Raw genomic sequence first — 18,441 nt, 5'->3', positions numbered from 1 at the left:
TCATACTTTATATTTATAAAAATGTAATACAATGGTTTTTTCAGTTGGTACTTTTTTATTAAATTGCTGTGCCATTGTCATTTGATCAAGTTTTAACTGCAGACTAAAATGGATTGATGGCAGTTAGCAAGGAGAAAAATCAATGAAGTAGAAAAAAATAGGAAGAATTTTAATCATGGGCAAACACATTTTCATTAAAGAAAGTCATTATAAGAAAACCTTTAAATTTTCCTCTGCAAGCTTTTCAAAGCACATTGAAGGTCATATAAAAATGTAAGCTATGTTCTTACATCTTTTTTTAGGATAATTTCATTTTAAACCACTTCAAAAACACACATTTCTTTCTAACTGCTCACAATTGTCCTAAAATCTCCCAATTTTCTTTCTATGTTCTAATACGCTTCCTTCCTCTTGTCATTCGATAGGTACTGTGAACTATTCTTCAGTACTGAAGCAATTTGGGAAAATTTATGTTGATGTTAAATCTTCTGCATCTAGAGGTGTGTGTTTTTTTCTTTGTATTCTCTTTGATAATTGACAGACTGCAAACATTTAAAAGGTGCATTTGGTAAGTTTGGCATAGTTATCACTACAGTCAGATAATTGCGTCTCCTTCATTCTCAAAAGTTTCCTTATTTCATTTTTAATCCTGCCCTTCTTCTCTCACCATCACCCCAGACAACTACTGCCCTGCTTTCTATTATATTGGGTTTCATATTCTAAAATTTATATATATGGAATATAATGTTTACTTTGCCTTATTTTTTTGGCAGAGTGACTTCGAGAATCACTCGTGCCCCATGTCACAGCCAGTCTGTCTCAAGAGTTCATTCTTTATTGCTGAGTGATGTCACATGGTATGGATAGATCAGTGTCTGTTTATTCATTCACTCACTGATGAACATGTAAGGTATTTCTACTTTTTAGTAAAAAATAAGGGAATTATGAAAATTCCTATATGAGTCTATTGTACAGACATATACTTTCAATTATTTGCTGAAGTGTCAAAGTTTTCTCCTTCTTGTGAAATATCTGTTTTCCTCACCATGAGATGAGGCACAAATAATTGACATATCTAAGTAAATTTTAAATATTGCATTTTAATGGTCTCGTAAAAAAAGAAACTAGTTCCTATGGCTGAAAAATTGGATGGATGAGATGTGGTGTGTTTATATGAGACGTCAGTGAACTGGGACCCTGCAGAGATGTGTGGGTTGGATGAAATAGCGTGAAACCACAGAGTGATGCCCTCTTTGTAAGTTTCAAAACAGCAACAAAAAATCCTCAAAATATTATGTAGCTACACATATATGCATGATACTGGTTTTAAAAATAAGGGGATTATTAACAAAAACTTTGGATAATGTTCCATCTGAGGGGGATACAAGGGACGAGATTCAGGGGGAGGTGAACTAAATGTGTAGTGTTGACAGGCTTCTGGTTAAATGGTAGTGACTATGTTATCAAATAATTGGATATAATCACTATACTAAACAGACATATAAATGAGAATAAAAATAGAGATTTGCATGAATCAGTTATGATAGTATGTGGCACAAAATGAATATTTTTGTTCTAATCTTGAGGTCTATAAAGTATATTAAAAATAACAATAGCAAATATTTAATAGGCGATAGTAGGAAAACTAGTTAATTTTATATGAGGATTTCAGTTCAGTCAGGGACATTATGGTCCAGTGACCAACATCATTCTGGAGGGATACATATATATGAAAATGACATTCTAGGCGATCATCAACAAGACAAATAGTAACAAATGTTGGAGAGGCTGTGGAGAAAAAGGAACCCTCAGACACTGTTGGTGGGAATGCAGACTGGTGCAGCCATTATGGAAGGCAGTGTGGAGGTTCCTCAAAAAATTACGAATAGAATTGCCATATGACCCAGCAATCCCTCTCCTGGGTATCTACCCAAAAAATCTGAAAACATTTAGAGATAAAGACACATGTGCTCCAATGTTCATTGCAGCTTTGTTTACGGTGGCCAAGACATGGAAACAACCAAAATGTCCTTCGATAGATGAATGGATGAAGAAGTTGTGGTATATATACACAAGGAAATACTATTCGGCGGTAAGAAAAGATGATATAGGAACATTTGTGACAACATGGATGGATCTTGAGAGTGTAATGCTGAGCGAAATAAGACAGACAGAAAAAGCAGAGAACCATGTGATTTCACTGATATGTGGTATATAAACCAAAAGCAACAAAAGAACAAGATAAACAAATGAGAAACAGAAACTCATAGACACAGACAATGGTTTGGTGGTTGCCAGAGGGTAAGGGGGGGTGGGGGGTGGGGGGTGGGAGATGAGGGTAAGGGGGATCGAATATATGGTGATGGAAGGAGAACTGACTCTGGGTGATGAACACACAATGGGATTTATAGATGATGTAATACAGAATTGTACACCTGAAATCTATGTAATTTTACTAACAATTGTCACCCCAATAAATTTAATAAAATAAAAAAAAGAAGAAAAAAAAAAGAAAATGACATTCTATAAGAATGAATATAGGCAAAATTAGTCTGACATGGACACTATATGACTGGCCCATATAATCCCATCAACAAACATTAGTATACATGTGTGTATAAAAGTATATAATATGCATAAAATTATGTGTATATGTACTTTTTGACATCACATTTATTAATAATATATATAAATGAGATATCGAAAAATAACTCACACACAATACGCTGCATAGAAAAATTTAACAAATGAGTAGACAGTCAATCCAGTTATAAATAGAAAAATAAATGATGAGCTATCACTCTATTCACATCACTTTTATAAAAGTTAGAAAAATGGTCGATACAACTGCCAAAAAGGATTTTGGGTACATAAAAACTCCTGAGGGTGGGAGTATAGGCCAAGGCAACCATCCCAGAAGATAATTCAATATAATATTCTCACATTTAAGTGTTTTGTACCCTATGACACTACAATTCTGCTACTGGAAATACAGCCCAGGAAACATGAATTAACACACTCACCTTTGTGTAAGGTGATTGTGACGTGCTGAAAACAATCCTGGCATCCAGGCAACGGGGACCTGTAGAAGGAAACTATGGTTCATGCAACAAGTGACAAGTAATAAACAAGGGTGATCTTATAATATGTAGTTTAAATGTAGTTTAAAGTTGTATAGTTTTATGATATGTAGGTAATATGTAGCTTTAAGTTATCTTTAAAATGCCCGATTGAATGCTTAAAAATTTGGGGGTGCAAAATTATTAAAAAAAAGTTGCATGAGTAGTACAACAAACTTTTGTGTCTTCTATGCAGATCCACAAAATTTTAACATTTTTCTGCTTTTGCTTTATTATTTTCTTTGTCTCTACATACACATTGACACATATGGGCTCTCACATATCTATATAAATATTTTCCCTTTTCCATATTTCATACAGAAGTACACTAAAAACATAATAAAGATGAAAAGTAAAAGTGTTTAACCTACAGCAAGGCAAAAACAATAATAACAGTAGTAAAAATCTAGAACAGGAAGAAATAGAGAAGGAAAATAAAATAGCAGACATAAACACATCAGGAATCAACAATGTACATTGTCTGAAAACACCAATCACCACCAATGGTGGGTTAACAGAGTGGCCACATGAACATGACCAAAGTGTACGCATCTTACAAAAATTGCACTTCAAGATCAATCACATAGGTAGCTTTCAAGTAAAAGCATGGAGAAAGATAAATGATTGGGTATTTTAATATCAAAGAAAGCAGAACAAAGAATGATTCATGGTGAACTGATCAATCCATCAGGAAGAAAGAATAACCCTAAATGTGTGCACCAAAACAAACAAACAAACAAAAAAGCCAACAAACAAACAAACAAACAAAAACCCAGCCTAAAATACATTGTGCAAAAAGTGACAGAGCTGAAAAGTGATATAAACTGTTCATAGTTATAGGTGGGGATTTCAACAACTAATAGAAATATCAGACAAAGTGAAAAAGGCTGCAGAAGATCTGAACAAGATAATCAACTGACAGGATATGATTAACAGAAACATGACCTACAGAACACTCCACCGAACAGCAGCAGAATGAAAACAGTATTTACACTCACAAACTAGTCACCAACATGGACCTTACCCTGGGCCACAAAACAAACCTCAATGCATTTGTAATAAATTGAAATTCTAACTATAATCTGACAATAATAGGATCAAACTAAATGTCAATAATAGACATACAACAGGAAAAATGCCTACATACAGGAAAGGACATGCTTGTAAATAATCCATATGTCAAACAGGACATCTCAAAAATGATTTCGAAAAGCACAGAATTGAATGAAAACTAAAACAACATATAACTATATCAGGTGCAGTGAAAGAAATATTTAGATAATTTTTTTTTCTTTTTTTGCTATTACATGTTTACACTAAAACAGAAAGGTCTCAATACAACTAAGTCCCTGAGCAAGAATTTTGGAAAAGAGAAGCAGAATAAATGGAAACAAAGCAGGAGGAAAAAAATATTATTAAACAACAATAGTTAAAATAATAATTTAAGAGCAAATATCAGTGAAATTGAAAACAAAACAATATAGAAATAGCAATAAAATACAAAGCTCTTCCAAAACTCAGAATTGATAATCCTCTAAAAAGATTGTCAAAAAAATAGTATAAGACATAAACTTCTAATATGAAAAAAATAGCAAACACCACCACAAACCCTGCAGCTATTAAAAAGACAAAAGGAAGATACCATGAAGAACTTTCCATTCAAACTTAGACAACTTAGAAGAATCAGACAATTCCTCAAAAACGCAAAGTACCTGATTCAACTAAGATAAAGTAGAAAATTTGAATGGCCCTATAACCAAAGAAATTGAATTTGTAATTTCAAATTTTCCTTATTAAAAATAAATCTTCTGACACAAAGTATTCAAATAAAATTTAACAAAAAATTAATAGCAATTTTACACACACTCTTCCAAAGTATGAAATGAAAGAAAAGATTATGACTCATTTTATGAGGCCAATATTACCCTAATCTCAAAACCATGCAAACACAGTACTGAAAAAAGAAAACTACAGAATATTGTCTTTCATAAATATAGAAACAAGACTACAAATACTATCAAATAGAATTCAGCAACATAAAACAAATGATACACCATGACCAGATAGGATTTATGCCAGGTACACAAGGCTGTTAGAATATTTTAAAATCAAAATAACCCACTATATCAGCAAGCTACAGGAGAAAACGTGTGCGATTATATCAGGTAAAATAGAAACATCATTTGACATCCAACCTCATTCATGATTTAAACAAAAATCATAAAAATTAGGACTAGGAGGGGGCATTAATACATGACATTCACAAAAACCTTCAGTTAATAGTATACTTAAATATGCTAGAATATATGCTTTTCTCATAAAATATGGAAAATGTCAAGGATGTCTGATCTCACCCGTTTTATTCAACATAGTGCTAGAAGGTCTAGACAGTGAAATGGGGAAAGAAAAAGAAAGGCATATAGATTAAAGAGGAAGATAGTTCCCTATTTGCAGAAGTCATGATTTTCTCCATAATAGAATCTACAAAAAACTAGAACTAAAAAATGAGTTCCCACTAAAGATCAACACACAGAAATCAATCACATTTCTATATACTAACAATGAACATGCAGGAATAAAATTGTATTACATAAAATGTCTCCAAAAAAATGAAATACATACACATACACTTAACAAAATATGAATGGGACACATATGCTGATAACTACATAATTGTGATAAAGGAAATGAAATGAGAAAGAACAAATGAAGAGACATCCTACATACATGGGTTGGAAAGCTCAACACAGTAAAGATGTCAATTCTCCCTAAATTGATCTTTAGATTTAATGAAATTCCTAACAAAATATCACTACGAATTTTTGCATGGGCACGTGGCCTAGAATAGCTAAATCCATGTGGATAATAAGAAAAGGGTGGGGAAATCTCATCCCAGTGTTAAGGCTTACTATATAGCTACAGTAGTCAGGAATGTGTGGTATTGGTAAAGAAGTACAGAGCAAGGAAACATTTAAAAACCTAGAACTTGGCCCACTCAACTACACTCAACTGATTTTACATAGAGAGAGAGGGTACCAAAAAAATGTATACACATTTTAAGAAAGGAGTTCTATTAAAATTGTAATACTCAATATATACCAATAAAAAAAGATGAATACAAGTCATGTGTATACATTTTTGGATTATATATATATATATATAATCAATAGAAGAAAAATAGCCTTTTCAGTTGGACCAATGGACACTTTTAGGCACAAAATAACCTTTAAATCTCAGTAGTCTGAAAAATTAACTCAGAGTGAATAATAGACTTAAATGTAAATATAAACTATACAATTTATACAAAAAAGATTCAGGGCTATGCAAATTGTTCTTAGAGTTGAATCAAAAGCATAATCCATAAAAATTAAAACGGCTAAGTCTGCCTGTCACAATGAAAAGATTTTGCTCTGTGGCAGTCTATATGAAAAGGGCAAAAACTCCAATTTCAGACTAAATATTACCAAGCCATAAACTGATAAAGACCAGTTCCAAGAACACGTGAAGAATGCTCAAAACTTAGTAGGGGGACAACAAACAATCTAGTTAGAAAATTCACGAACTCCATGAGCAGGCTTCTTGGACAATCCACAGATGGCAGATACAACAGGAAGCAATGTTCTGTGTCAGCAGCCGTCAGGGAAAAGCAAGGGGATGCCTCATGGGAGAGTACTGCCCACAATTCCTGCGGGTTAAAGAACAGAGACAAGGCCAAATGTGGGACAGAACCTGGAGACACGAAATCACTCATATGCTGCCAGTGCGAGTGGAAAATCGCTTGGCAGCCCTTCAACAGAAACTAAACGCAGCATTACCACAGACCCAGCAACTGCTCTCCTGGACGCTTATTCCACAGAAATGAAAGTGGGATATATTCACACAGACACCTATACACAGGTATTTATAGCAGTCTCATTAGTGAGATCTACAACCTGGAAACAGCCCTTCAGTGAGTGGCTGGTAAGACAAACTAGAGGGATGCAACCATGGGATAAACACCACATACCCCACGATAGAAAAAGGACCTCGGGCTACCCAGCAGCTTGTGTGAAGCTCCTCTGAAGTACGGTAGTTGAAAAGTGACCTCAAAAGGCTGCATAGAATTGTACACTTGAAACCTACATAATTTTACTAACCAACGTCACCCCAATACATTTAATAAAAAAATAAATGATGCTATGGGGGAGAAAGGCTGCGTGATGTGTGATTCCATTTGTATATCATTCTGGAAGCAACACAATTTTCAACAGAGAACAGATCAGTGGTGTAGAGGGTTCTGCAGGGGTGGGAGGTGAGGAAGAGGGTGTGGGGGTAAGAGTGCCGCCATGTGAGGGGTCCTGTGTGCTGGAATGTGCTGGATCTTGACTGTATCCAAGTCAGCATCCTGTGTGTAATATTGTACTGTAATTTTACAAGACGTGACCATTGGGAGAAACGGGGTAGAAGATACGGACACTTTCAATTTTATTTCTTACAACTCCACATGCATATACTATTGTCTCAAAAAATTGTATTTACAAATTAAGGAAAACGCAAAGCTCACGTCTTCAATATCTATCTTTCAGGAGCTCACGTGCAACATGAGGCCAGTAGCTCCCAGATCGAACCGTTCAGAATAGTTCTATTACAAAAACATTCTGTTGGAAGGCACTAGGTATATTATTGACTAGGAATGTTTATAGATAATGAAAACTTTACTCAACCTGTATTCTAGTCATGGAAGATTCCAGTTCACTGGTGTTCTAGTTATTATATTACTACTTACATGAAAATTCTTAAAACTATAAATCGTCTTCACTGTAATCTAGACCCGAACTCTGAACTCTCACAGGAATCTTCTATCAAACTGACCTGATTGCCTCAGCTTTTGCTTTTCCAGGCACATATTTTCAGTCCATTAATCAACTGAGCAATTGGACAGTTAGCATTTTCCAAAAAAAATCAAATTACAAAGTAAGTAAATGTTAAACTTTATAAGCAATTATTTACATGGATAAGGAATAAAATATATGGTGCTCTCATACATCGATTATGTTATGTAGTTTTAAAATGCGTGTCTCCAACTTAACTAAAACAAACACTATGATTTCATAGAAAGATGCAAAACCTCTAAATTCTAGTGACATCAAGTAGAATATCCAAACCAACTAAACAAAATAAAATAGAATACTTTTTTCCATCTAAAAATAAAGATCAAAGTCTAAGTGCTTTAATATTTTAAAAATATTAGGAATTACCAAGAAAACTGAAATAGAAATGAGGGACCTAGATGTATCTCTAAAACTAAATGATGAGCCAATTACCAGAAAAAGAAATGTCTCAACCTATTATTTTCAAATTTTAAAAATATAAATTGCAGTTTGGCTCCAAATTGCTTTATAGTTCAAGTTAACTTAGTTCGAATATAGGCTGAGTAGTTTTCATCCTTTGTTGATTACATTTTGATGGCTCATAGTGAAAAACTAAGGAAGTTTTAGAGATTTTTGAAAAAAAGATAGCAAATTCCTAGTTTATCTATGAGGCATCATCTAAATATACCTTTTCTCTCCGTTTGTAATTTCTGCTGTTCAGTTTTTGATTGGAGATTGTCTTCTGCTTTTGGCTGACCTTAGCCATACAGCTTGTGCAGCGGGCTTCCAGGCCCGCCTGTCCATCTCTGCTCCTGTCCATCTCGGCAGGCCCCGCCCACGAGATGGTACTGACATTGAACCAAATAAGAGGGAATATCATGCTGCGGATTTTAGCTTCACCATGTTAGAATGCTTTGAGGCAACATTTCTAATCAGGAAAAAAACAATATGTTACTTTTAGGGTATTTTACTTTTTTTAACAAAGTCTAAAATATGCAACATCTAAAATGATAGGAAGTTTTATTTAAAAAGATATTCAACTCCAGAGGAAATTTGACTGATTATAAAATATCCAGCATTTTCTTGTTGCATTTAAGAGACAACTAAATTATATATTGGCTACTTTACCCTAGAACTCAAAAAAAATCTCAAGTGAGTAATTGCAACATGTTATTTTCTTCAGGGAAGATTACAAACAGATTTTAAGTAAGATGCTTATTTTTAATGTTTCTTGCAGTCTAAGAAAGAGAGTCAGAGTATTTTTGTATTTTGAAATATTTTTGTTTTTGAAGAATAGGCCTCTGACAACATATATGGAGAATTATTTTTATGAAAATGTAGACTAATTCAAATATTTTAAATTCTTCTTGTCTTCCAAATGAATATGCATTTACATTTATGCTAATATCTTTTCCAGTGTATGTAGCAGAAAACTACCCCAGCTCAGACATCAAGAGGGTAAACTGGCATGTTTAACTGAAAAAGGCGACGTGCCACAGGGTGACCTGCCAACGCCCAGCCAGGCGGGGCTGCAGCTCCTGCAGACCTGCTAGCTCTGCCCCCAGCGTTCCTTAGCACTTTTGGTCTTAGTCTGGCAGTAAAATGTTTGCAGCTTGTCACATAAATTTATGATAACATTATCAGAGAAAAGGCTATCATCTCTTGCAGTGTTCAGTAACAGTCGCTTAATAGAAAATGAATGAAGACGCGAGATCTCCCTACAGACTTTGGGTATCTCACTGGCCTGAACTGGGCTTGGAATTATCTTGAAACGGTCCTTTGTCCAGGTGATGCCGTGCTCCAACTCTCTCAATGACAGGCTCCTTGAACAGGTCACTAGCAAAGTGGGCTTATCCTGAGCTATTGTCAGGTCTCTCTCTGGCTATGGGGGGGAAACCTGCTTTTTAGAAGAACGTGGGCTGTGTGGCCAGCACATAACAGAACAAAAATCTGGGACTGTTATTAAAGTGGGAAGTGGATACTTTACAGGCAACCAAAATGTCTATTGTAATTTCAATTTTTTAAATTGTTTAAATTCGTATCTTGGGCAAAATAATTGGAAAGAGGCAAGAATTCCATTCCCCGTGTCTAAAGTTTCCCTCATCTTTTGGTTGTTTTCATTTTCCACACAATTGATTCTTTAAAAAGTTATGGTTTAGGAACTCTCAATAATGAGTAATTATCAATTATTGTTTTTAATGTGCTATTGAGTCAAGTACAGGAAGGGATATGTAATCGGTCATTTTCAGTTTTCATTTTCACAAGCCTGTATATTTTTAGATGTTCCTAGTATCACTTACTTATAGATCTTTTTTTTCCCTCTCTTAGAACCAATGTCAAAACAATGAATAGAATATACTCACCAACATTTAGAAATACTACCTGTGGGAAAGTGAACTGGACACGTTTTAGTCCTCACCTAGTTACAGCCTCACTGCAAGGCAACTCCACTCCCAGGTGACAGTGAGGCAACAGGGTTCTAGGATAAATGAACTGCTGAAGCTCAAACAGCTGCTGGTGTTTTCCTACTGTTTACACTGTTCCCAGTGGGACACAAGTGTGGGTGTGTGTTCAGATGACGACTGCTTTGCTAAAGGTGCCACACATGAATTCTTACATAGTTGTTAGGAATCTGATGCCAACAGATGATTAGCCAAAGCCACCTGACTTCTGATTGTTTTCTTTTTTTTTGAATCATTTATCTTCCAGCGTCTGCTAGCTAGCATTATCTTAGGGAAACTGATTCTGATAAGAAAAGTATTTTTAGTATCAATAAGCAACCTACATGTAAAACATTCACTTTGTATTACTTCTAATTTAGAAGTGAAAGCATTTTCCCAACAGAATGTCTCACATTCTGAGTTTTCTACATGGGTGATTTACTGAGATATTAACATGGAAATGGTGATGTTAAACAGTACTTTCAGTAGCTGTAATAGTGTAGTGGGAATCACGATTTCATAAGAAGAAAATTAGTTATGTTGATAAGATTACTGTATAATTTCCCGCAGGATCTCCACATCAGGATTCATTTGATTATATTATGCTCTCAAAATCGTTGCCTATGTTCACTTTATCTATAAAGTCATGTTGAATAAAACACTGTCACCCAGCCGCCCACAGTGTGAGCAGAGACATCTGTGAACGTCACCATGAATAGTCATGAACTGAGGGGCGCAAATGGCTTTCCCAGCAAAGCGCTGGCCCTGCCTCCTGATTTACTTTTACAGCAGGTGGAAGCCCCATGTTTCATGGCTGGGTGGTTTGCATTCAGATGTACCAGTAACTTCCAATGCAATCACGTCTACACTGCGTGTTTTATTGCAGAGCGTGAGAGGGAGCTAACTGCTCGTGGTCTGCTCATAGGTAGTCACCTCATCAGCAGCTTTGTCTCGCCTTTATTTTTCTGTGTTTAAAATGATTTTTAAATAATATGTTTTATAATATTTTAAAATGCTGATTTTTTATGGAGATTTAATATAATTCCAAATTGTATAAATCTGAAATAAAATATACATTGTCTCTCTCTGAACCCTGGAACTGCTTAACAATATGTTTGATTATGCTATGACTGAAATTTAGCTGTGAAAGGGTTTTTACCTGGGGAAAAAACACCTGTTTGCTATGGACTGAGTTGTGTCTTCCCCCAAATTCCTACATTTAAGCCCTCACCTGTATTTGAACATAGGACCTTCCAGGATGTAATTAAGGTAAATGAGGCCCTTGGGGTGGCGCTCTGACTTGCTACAACAGGTGTCCTTGGAAGGAGAGACACTACAGAGCTCCCTGCTGCCCTGGACATGGAGAGAAGAGGTCATGTGAGCACGCAGCAAGAAAGGGGCCACCTACAAGCCATGACAAGAGGCCTCGGAATCAAACCTACCATGCCAGCACCTCGATCTCAGACTTATAGTCTCCAGAACTGTGAGAAATAATTTTCTGTTGTTAAAGCCACCAAGTCAGTGATATTTTGTGATGGCGGCCTGATCAGTCTAATATACTATTAAGATACATTTAAGGTTCAATCTTTATTGATGAGAATCTACTTATAAATAAGATAGCTTTGAAAATGACAATTTCATTCATGGAACAGTCAGTTGTGTGGAAAACTGCTACATTTCCAAAGGTTCACATTTAACTTTCCAGTCAAATATTATTTAACCTAAATAATTCTGCATTAATAAATTTATTTTTGGAGAACTAATCATTGAGTTATTTTGTTGATACATTTCTAAGAATAACTATTATTGAGTATACATGTGAGGACATTTAAATATGAGTTACTCCATTTTAAAATCTTCCAAAATCTAAACAGGAGTGGTTTCATTAAAACTAAATAGAACAGAATCGTCACACTGGCAAGAATATATAACAATAATGAAGTAGTGATCTGATTTTATGATTTTGTTATGATTTGCCTAATTCTCTGGCCAGAAATGCCAGTAAAATGCCGACTAGAAGTGGACAGGAGGGCATCCTCGCCATCGCCCTCACCTTGGGGAAAGGTTTCGGTCCTTAGCACCGAGAATGCAGTTGGGGTTTTCATAAATGTCCTTTAACGTGTTGAGGGAGACCTCTGCATTCATGGTTTTCTGAGTGTTTTTCTCACCAAAGGGTGTTGGATTTGGCGGTTTTGTGCATCAATTGAGATGATCTGTGGTTATTATTTTTCTTCATTTTACAGATTTGGTATATGCATTGGCTGATTTTTCTTATGTTGAAATACCCTTGCATTCCTGGGATAAATCCTACTTGGTAGTGATAGATAATCTTTTTTCATATGCTGCTGAATTTGGTTTGTTGAGAAAATTTGGTCTATAGTTTGTACACAAAAGATGTTACAAAGAAGTAACATCTGACAGTGTTCACTAGCAGTCATATACAGTTTGGACTTGAAACTAGAATCCTGAGTAAATCACGTTGTTCTTTAAGTCAGAAAAAATACCGGTGTCATCCAAAAAGAACTTAAGAAGGAAAAAGGAATTTTGATTTGACTCTAGTTTGTCACCAGCAGATACTGTCCACACTGCATCAAAATCAGATAATGGTCCACTTGGTGAATGAGGTGACCTTCAGTTGCCCATGGACTGTCCAGGGGAGCTGGTCAAAGCCTTTCTTTTTCCTCTTGGAGAAAACAACCACTTATAACAATCTTCAATTTGGCTGGGATGGAAAAGCAGAAACACATTGGGTTATAGTTTCGGAGGAGAATCATTTTCTTGGGAGCAAATGGAAAATGTCCTATAAGCAGTGATTGGAGGAAGCTCTGTGTTGTAAGTTCTGTAGCATTGTCATCGAAGGACCGGGAACTATATCTGCTTTTCTAAAACAGACACAGAACCCAGCTGACCGTCCCATCTACGTCAGACAAAACCTTTCACAGTAAGTGCCTGATTAAGAAAAGTAACTTAAAATTATGAACATCAGCCTTCGACTGCCAGAATATGCCTGGACAAAGAGAATCCCACAGCCGCAAAATAGAGCCAGTGCAGAGATGACATGCTGTGCTCGTTCTTTTATGCAAATGTTAAGCATTATAACCTTTACTTTTAAATTTTGGCATATTGTGTCATTCATATCAGACTATACCACATGATATGAAACGCATCACACGTGTGTACATACACAAGCATACATACACACATGCACGATTTGTGTTACCATCTCCTTTCATGTAGGATTGAGTGTATGAACTCTTTAATTCCCTTTGCTTTGTTCGGTGACTAGCATATATACGCTGAAGACCATGTCATAAAAGTCCCAGCAACACCTGAGATCACCTTTGCTTTGTTACGGCTCTTGGCGTGCTGTGTCCCTGATGAATCCTTGTTCACTCAGCCAGCCCCCATGGATGCCCCCCCCCACGGATGGCCACTTACTTTGCTTTCTGGCTTTCACTGTCACCAGACGTGTTATACATACCAGTTTCCACATTTTTGCCCATGGACCTTTGGGATGGACTCCTGGAATGGGATCATTAAGCCAAAGAGTAAGTAGATCGCAATGTTTTAGTTCTTGTCTCATTCTCCATTATAGAGATTGTATGAATTTTTATTCCTGTGATGTGAGAATTCCCCATAGCTTTGCCAAATAATGGCTTTTTTGTTGTTTTTGCCAATATGATGGGTGTGAAATATTATCTTAATTTTAATTTCTCTCATTATGAGAGAGGTTTAGCATCTTTTCATGTGGTTAAAGAGCCATTTGTTCTGTTCATAGTTCTAGCCCACTTTCTTTAGGCTGAGTACCCTGCGTCTTCTATTTTTAGGTGCCACTTTTATACTAGAATTACTAAGTTTTTGTCTCCGATGCACATTATTTCATTTGGTTCCTTATTTTGCTCATTTGATATTTGTCATGCATTTAAAAGTTTGTAGTCATGTTTATTAATATTCCCCATTCTAAACTGTCCTGCATTTTAAGTAAGTCTTTTGTATACATTGAAATATTTTTATAATAAGTTTTAAGGAAAGATGGCATCACTGGCTGCCTTACTACCATTCATGTATTGCTTCCTGTGTGATGCAAGTTACTGTGCTGTGTGTTTCCTAAAAAATTGCTCACACCCATAAATGCCTCTGTAAAGTGGATTCTGGTATTCTTTCCATGTGTGGAAGGAGAAAGCAAAACTGGAAAAGTTTCAATATATTGTCCAAAATAATTGAACAGAAATGGCAGAATCATAATTTGAACCGACAGGTATGACTTGAGAACCCACCCACATAACCTCCAATATTATGTGTAGAAATGGTACTTCAAGCTTGGTAAATAAGCCATTTCCCAATTTTTCTCTTTTAGAGTGTAATATTAAAAATATTCTTCATGTAACTCTATTTTACGTAAACAATTTTGGAGTCAATTTATATATTATTTTTTGAGAACTTAGGTTGTTAATTTAGGTTAGAATCAGCAAATGTCATTACATGTAAAAAAAATGCGACTACTTGACTTCTATTGTTGGTACAACAAATTAAGACAAATCCTGAAAACATCTGAATAAGGATACTTCAAAACTAAGTGTATATTAATGTTATTCATTTTCTAAATGAAAAAAACCATTGTTATCTGAGTTAATTAACTTCTCAATAGTAATTTTGGGTTTCTTTTAAAGACAAGTTCCCAGAAAAGTCAAGATTCTCCCAATTTAGAAAGGCAAGTTTCACCTTGGTTTTATAACACAGACATACTCATTGCTTTACTTCTTTTAGCAGCAGTGATAGCTAGCGCTTCCGTAAATACTGTGTGTATTTAAACAAGTGTCTTTGTTCTCTTTGGGGCTGTAAATAACTGACTAGCAGCTCAGAAATGTGTCTCTAGAAGCTCACATTGCCTTACTTAGCACCACCCTGTGATGGTCGTGCTGAAATAGGGCTCCCAGGAAGACTGGATTTGCTGCCCTGTGATGCATGCAGGTGAGCCTGTGTAATTTGATATTAGCTGTCCTTTTAACACTGGGGATAAAGGTAGCCAAATATGTTACATTTCTGATTTGCTACTTTTTCAACCGACTAGATGAATTTTATGAGGTTAGTTTAGGTAAGACCAATGATCATTTGTTCTCTTTTAAAAAGTATCAAAAGATGGTTAGATAATGCAGACTACCCTTGTGCTGTAGAGTTGTCTGTAATGAAATGTATTCTTACATTTCATAAATAAAACATTTGGTTTATCTGTTTTATGAGCAGTTTTGCTCTTTCTAAAGATTCTAAAGGAATCTGGACAGCAGCAAACAATCAGCAACAACATACGAAGGAGTGAAACCTTGCTATTCTTGCCCTCATCCTGCATTTAAATGCAGAGAATAAGCCTGGTGATTGATTAGACACATTGGCTGACCCATCCAAAAGCTTTGTGGCACTATACCCCAATTAGAGCAGAGTTCAATTGCTTTACAACACCAGTGTTTGTAAAGCCACAAGTCCAATCTTTTACAACCTAAGGACAAGACCGTGACATTGAGCAGCTGGGATTCAGCTCCAGGCATTTGGGCTCCAGAGTCCATGCTGGTGCCACTCTGTAAATCTAAACACACCCTAAAGGCAGGCAGATTCAGCCCCTTATGGTTAAGGTGAATCTCAGAGGCTTTGAAAGCCATGTGGACAGAGGGCAGAGTCACAGAGCTCTCATGAAGATGAGTACGTTTACTAAAGATGCATGTGCCATAGGGGGCACTCTGTTCTAATAGAAATCGGGGTGGGGGGGGGATCCTGTATGGTTTCCAGAGTTGGATCTTTGGGAAGTTTTGTGTATATTCAGTTATAATACCTTTACTCTGTTTATTACCTTGTGTCTGTTGTCAAGGTAGAAAACAATCTAATAAACAGGGTCAAGGCATATTTCACATATTGTTATCCCATTAACTACTTCAATTAAAAAAGTCAAAATTCAAACATTGGTGAATTGCCCTATGTAAAACAGAGAACAAATGGTGGATTTAATTATGATCATTTTATAGATTTTTTTAAAAAAACAATATAATGTTAATGAAATTCTATAAAATGTCTGTAATAGAAGGTGACTCAGTTTTTCTTTTATCATTCTCACTACAGAATATTTCTCCATTTCTTAATGAACATACCTGAGAAATAAGTCCTTTCCTTCTTCAGTTTAGGGCATGTCCAACTGGTAGGATTATGAGCAGATCTGTTCTCATGACCTTTGCCTCGAACAAGATCGCTTACAGTGTTTAGACATTTTCTTCCTCCAGTTCGACCTCTAGTCCCTTACTTCTGCCTTCTACTCCTCAGACAGCAGCACTGCTTAGGAATCACAAAGTCCTGCTCAGTCCAAGTGTATCTCTGTAGTTTTCTGTCACCATTTTTCCCTGTTACATCATCGACTTTTAGAATACCGTTTGTAGGTCCTTCCATGTATGGACTTTAAGTAGCTGGTATGAATATTATTTTGGTATTATGGCATAAGTGAGTATTCAGATTGTAATTTTAAATTATTTTTAGTGTCACATAATCACAAATAGACAAGTTGCAATGCTTCAGTGTCAATGAAACTTGAGAATACATATATATGTTCCCAAATGTCTCCCACAGCAGCGTGCCGGTTGTTAATCTAACACTGTTTATGACACTGGTTGTGTTGTTCGGGCAGCACAGCTCTCACCACTGTCAGGTTTGTGTTCTTTTGTCTGCTTGTTTCTTTAGTGCCTATTTGCAGACACCGAGTCCATGAGGATGGGGGACTTTTCTTATTCCTGTGTGCCCGAAAGACTCTAAGCAGGCAAAAGGCACAGAGATGATCAGTGAGTATCTGTTGAAAACAAATAATTAAAACAATTTCAAGCACTGCCTTTACAGTATTTCTTTTTCTTCTAAAACGTTAAGCCACATGAGGGTTCTCCCTCGCTGAAATGAGTCATACACCCCACGTGATCAATTACAGCTATGATCCCGGTGATTTTTTAAAGAAAATCTCTGTACCTAACTTCTCATTACATGAATTATCTATTAAGAATAGCAGGATGGTATGAAATCAGTTATTATACTTCCTGTGCTTCACTTTTTAAAAACTTGATTATAACCTTAAACTAACATACTTTATCTTTACTTTCCTTCTTACTGAGACACACACTGATGTTTCTTGTGTCACTGTGATTTGTGAGAACTTGGGAAAACCCACTTAGTAAGCAGGCTTGTTTTCTGAAATTGTGCCACGATTTCCAGGCCTCTGAGCATAATTAAAGTTAATGAAGAAAAAAATTAATTGCTCTCCTTAAAAGTGCTATTTAGGGGCTTACAAAACTTGAACAAGTAGATATATGAGATAGTCCATCTCCTAGCCATCTCGAATGATTAATTTAATGTGCAATTGCTCCAACCTGGCATTTACTTTTTCTCAGCAAGCCAGACACATTCTGAGCATCAGGCAGTGTTGGTAGCTCACCTGCACTGCCCACTCTGCATCTTTCCCCAGTGGTGCTGTCCTCTCCCCCTCCATCCTGTTCAGGAGTGGTTTGTCATCACATATGCACGCCATAGGATGTGCTTGTCCTTGTATAAACTTTACTGCTTCTCATAGGGATGGATATTTTATTTCCTGGATATTCTTTCATCAGTTCGAAGGGCACATTATCCAGAAAGGGGCAAGAGTGTTCCGGTTTCGTCGAGAATCCTGACCAATACAGAGGGTGATATTCCATAATAACCTGTAATACTTCACACGCAGTGAATACTCATTTCTAAAATAATTTTCTATGACTGTTACCTATGCAATTTGAAATATAATTTAAGATAAAAATTCTGAACATCATTTACAAGTGTCTGTGCTATTTCAAAGCCCAAGTCATAATTGAGCATTTCCACATCACAAGGCATTTTATTTTTAGTCAGGTTTTTCTTTTTTAAAATAGATGAAAATATGAACTAGAATGATTTATGGAGCATGTCCTTGATTTTTAGAGATTGCTGTTTTCTTAAGATTGCTTTTGTATGAAAACATTTTTCTTCTATGCCCTCCAA

The 18,441-nt window shown here is 35.9% G+C and overlaps 1 long non-coding RNA gene across 3 annotated transcripts in view; it reads left to right on the top strand.

The window, feature by feature from the left end:
- The window catches only part of LOC141572769 (uncharacterized), a 169,063-nt gene that overhangs the window by 29,388 nt on the left and 121,234 nt on the right, over nucleotides 1-18,441 (top strand). The window contains exon 1 of one of the 3 annotated variants that reach the window (XR_012498265.2): nucleotides 6,303-13,958. The exons of the other annotated variants lie outside the window; for them this stretch is intronic. This is a non-coding gene — a long non-coding RNA (uncharacterized LOC141572769). Of the gene's footprint in view, nucleotides 1-6,302; nucleotides 13,959-18,441 lie in introns of those variants that run through there. 3 annotated transcript variants of the gene reach the window in all.

The sequence above is a fragment of the Rhinolophus sinicus genome, chromosome 15, assembly GCF_057876585.1.
Source record: "Rhinolophus sinicus isolate RSI-liver-muscle chromosome 15, RSI-T2T, whole genome shotgun sequence".
Lineage (NCBI taxonomy): Eukaryota > Metazoa > Chordata > Mammalia > Chiroptera > Rhinolophidae > Rhinolophus > Rhinolophus sinicus.
The sequence above is the reverse complement of the archived record's forward strand: the minus strand, read 5'-3'. Positions and strand labels throughout refer to the sequence as shown.